The sequence below is a fragment of the Silene latifolia genome, chromosome 9 (genome assembly GCF_048544455.1).
Source record: "Silene latifolia isolate original U9 population chromosome 9, ASM4854445v1, whole genome shotgun sequence".
NCBI classification, from domain to species: Eukaryota; Viridiplantae; Streptophyta; class Magnoliopsida; order Caryophyllales; family Caryophyllaceae; genus Silene; species Silene latifolia.
The window spans coordinates 112,723,199-112,727,096 of record NC_133534.1 but is presented as its reverse complement, the minus strand read 5'-3'; the positions used below and the strand labels follow the sequence as shown (position 1 = coordinate 112,727,096).

Here is a 3,898-nt window from a genome sequence, read left to right as displayed (position 1 = left end):
TTCTCAAGTGAATGGCACTAACTGTTTCATGTCTAGGGGGATTACTTTGAGGTGGTAATTGCCCCTTTTGTCTTTGTGAGCTTGAAGATGCTAGTTGAGTCAATTGTGTTTCCAACATCTTGGTGTGAGCTAGAATGTTGTTGATGGTGGTGTCTTTTGCTTGGCTATCTTTTTGCATTTGAGTGAAAAATTCTTGTTGATTCTTTTGCATTTGGAGGACCGCTTTTTGGACATCAAAACCTTGGTCATTTTGGTGATTGTATGGATTTTGATTTTGGTAACCTTGGTTTTGATTGAAAAAGGGTCTTTGATTTTGGTTTCTCATGGGTGGTGGAGTGTATGTTGTTTGAGGGTTTTGAACATTTTGGCTTTTGTATGAGAGATTTGGATGGAACTTGGTGTTTTCATTGTAAAAATTTGAATAAGGGGTACCACTTTTGTAAGCTTGGAAAGCATTAACTTGTTCGGTTGTTCCCCTACACTCACTTGGGTCATGACCCAAAGTTCCACAATTCTCACATATCCCACTTGGGATTGATGAGGATGCCGTCATGGCATTGACATGATGCTTTGATGATTTTGAGTTTTCCTCAAGTCTAGCCATAGCTTGTTCAAACTTCAAGTTGATTGTGTCAATGTGAGCACTAAGTTGAGCACCCAATTGAGTAACGGAGTCCACTTCATACTTTCCTCCTCTAGTAGCCTTGCGAGGTCTACTATATTGTGAATTATGGACCGCCATTTCCTCAATCTTGTTCCATGTTTGATTGTCATCAACTTCGGTGAACATTTCATTTGATCCCATATTGAGAATGTTCCTAGAATCTTCATATAAACCATTCCAAAATTGTTGTACCAAAAACCATTCGCTAAGTCCATGGTGAGGACATGAGCGACAAATACCTTTGAACCGCTCCCAAGCTTCATACAAAGATTCTTCATCCCTTTGCTTAAAACCCGTAATTTGAGCTCTTAGCATGTTGGTCTTTTCCGGTGGGTAGAATTTTTTGTAGAAAGCTAGAGCTAACTTCTTCCAAGAATCTATTCCAAGGGTGGCCTTATCAAGGCCCTTCAACCATTGCTTTGCGGTGCCGATTAAGGAAAAAGGAAATAAGACCCATCTAATTTGGTCTTGAGTCACGCCCGTTTGAGAGATAGCATCACAATAGTCGCAAAAGGTTTCCATATGAGAATGAGGGTCTTCACTTGGCATCCCCCCAAATTGGCTCCTCTCAACTAATTGGATGAAGTCGGACTTGGCAATAAAATTTCCGGTGAGATGTTGTGGTGTAGGAGTACCATTTGGTAGATTCTCCTCGGTGGGTATAGAGTGTGACGAGAATTTAGGCATTGTAGGTGGATTTTGTGTGGTATTGTTTAATGGGTTCTCTTCTCCTTCTATTGCGAAAGGATTGACAAACTCACTAGTGGGTTGAACAACTTCACCAACACCTCTCAAATTCCTCCTAACAAGTCTCCTATTATTCGTCAAGGTTCTTTCGATTTCACGGTCAAAAGGTAATAAATTACCTTGTAACCTTCTAGACATGCAAAATATTAAACAACTCAAAAACAATTAGAACAAACCTTGAGGAGTTTTACTTCCCCAAGGTGAAGAAAGACACAACTAATAGCAATAAAAAGAAATCTTAAATCAATTAAACACCGTCCCCTAAGAACGGCGCCATTTTTGATCGAGGCCATTTCGTGTTCACAATTAAGTATATGTGGTCGTTGGTCAATGGTCGATACAAAACACAATTTATACTTCACAAACAACTCTACAATTAGTAAAGAGGTAAGTAAAGGTCGGATCCCAAGGGACGGGTATTGAAATGAGAATTCTATTGTAACTAGTAGTGTCTAGGGGTGTCACAAATTGGGTTGATGTAGAAGGTTACTAAACTAGAATAACAATGAAAATAAACAAGCAAGATGAATTAAAGTAAGGGGTGTAAACAATTGATTAAAGGCACTAGGGTGTCATGGGTTCATAGGGGAATCATGGGATATGATCATACAAACATGTTCTCAAATTATAAGCAAGCAATTATTGTTGTGATGGATTGAGTTGGGTTATATCTTACAATCCTAGGAAAGTTTGGGTCCCGGAGCCGAATCGATTAGATTCTACAACACCTACAAGTCGACTTAATCTTTCCTACTCAACACATGCATGGTCTAACAAGACTCGAGTTGGGTTATGTCTTACAAGTCTCATTGAAAGGATAGTAGATGATAGTAAATGCAAGGATTCATAGGCTTAGCATTTCATCAAATATAACATGTGCATGTATTAAGATCAAAACAAGCAAGCAAATAAGATATGAAAGCATATTGATTTAAGCATGAATCATCCCCATGATGGTTTCCCCTAATCACCCATTAAACCCTAGCTAAGAGACTACTCACTCATTATCATGTTGATCATGCTAGCAAGGTTGTCAATCATACCAACAATATGAAACATGATGAATAAATGAAAGTAATTAGCAATAATTAAAAAGGGATTAAGAGATTATACCTACTAATGATTCCAATAACAAAGCAAAGAATAATAGAAGAACTTGATGATTGATGGAAGGTTGTCAATCTCCCAATAAACCCAATAATCTTCTAATTACCCAAAATAAAGGAAGAACAAGAGAGAGATTAAAGAACTAAAACTTGGATTAAAACTTGATTAATACTTGATTACAATATTGAAGAGAGATTAGATTGATATTAACTACTCTAAATATTGATAAGAAGAACATGCCCCTCTAATTAGACTAATGGGGTATTTATAGTGAAAATTAGGGAGGATGCATTAGGGTTAACTAAGGGCTAAACTAGTAATTACACTTTTTAAGTTGAGCAAGGAGGACCCGGTATTTTCTGAGAGAAGGGCTTCTCTTTTCGTAGCTTGAAGAATGAAATCCGTCTTTGTGCGATGAATCCGGGCGGATTAGAGTCGGGACGGCCGGATTTGGGCCGTGCAATCCGAGCGGATTCAGGAGAGGGACGCTCGGATTGTTGTAGGGGAATCCGAGCGGATTCCAAGGAGGGACGCTCGGATTGTTGAGGCCGGACGGACGGATTATCCGCAATCCGTTCGGATTGTTGGTCAGCGTCAATTCTTCTTCTTTTCTTCCCTTTTCTTCATAAATTCCTTGGGGATTTCCTTGGGGACGCAAGGATCCTTTCTCAACATTGTTCTTCTACTATGATATGTACAAAGGCCTTCTAGTCTTGTCTCTTCTTGATGCTTGGTCATTGAATACAATCAATTTAGCCTCGTTTTGCTATGAAAATGCAAGATTCTTACTCCTTTCCTACCAAGGGATCAAAATCTCAAAGAATATGCAAAACAAAGAACTAAAGACAAGAAATGACTCAAATAGGCACTAAAAAGCATGGGAACTAGGCTAATTCGGGGGCTAAATATGCGCTAATTATGGTCACATCAAATATCCCCAAACCGAACCTTTGCTCGTCCCGAGTAAAGAGGTGACAAAGACTAGGACCAAAACTAACCTATCCTAATAATAATAGCCGATACGAGACAATTAGCGGGTCTCACTCCGCCCCTTCAACTCACAACAAGACAACCATGAGGTAGGATGCCTTCTTGCAAGGCAAGGTGGGTCTTGCCAAAATGGCGACACGTCCAAACATTAAAGCACATAAAATCACATAATGGATGCATCTACAAAAAGAATAGCCACTCCCTCATCAAGTGGCGGAAATTATCTACAAGGGAAGCAATTCAAGGGTACACAATCCTTCATAGATGCAATTTGTTCAAACTACTAAGCCTAGAAGGATACCAATAAATCACCTCCAAAATGTGTCAAGCTAGGGTACCTTTGTCCTCAATCGTTAAATGCTTTTGTCAAGAGTAGACTCCCTATGGTGT

General features: G+C 39.2%; 1 non-coding gene across 1 annotated transcript; it reads left to right on the top strand.

Annotated features, from left to right (window-relative positions):
• Positions 1-872: 872 nt before the first annotated feature.
• On the top strand, positions 873-979 carry LOC141602806 (small nucleolar RNA R71). Its single transcript, XR_012524714.1, has one exon. It is a non-coding gene; the product is annotated as a small nucleolar RNA R71 (small nucleolar RNA).
• Positions 980-3,898: the final 2,919 nt, after the last annotated feature.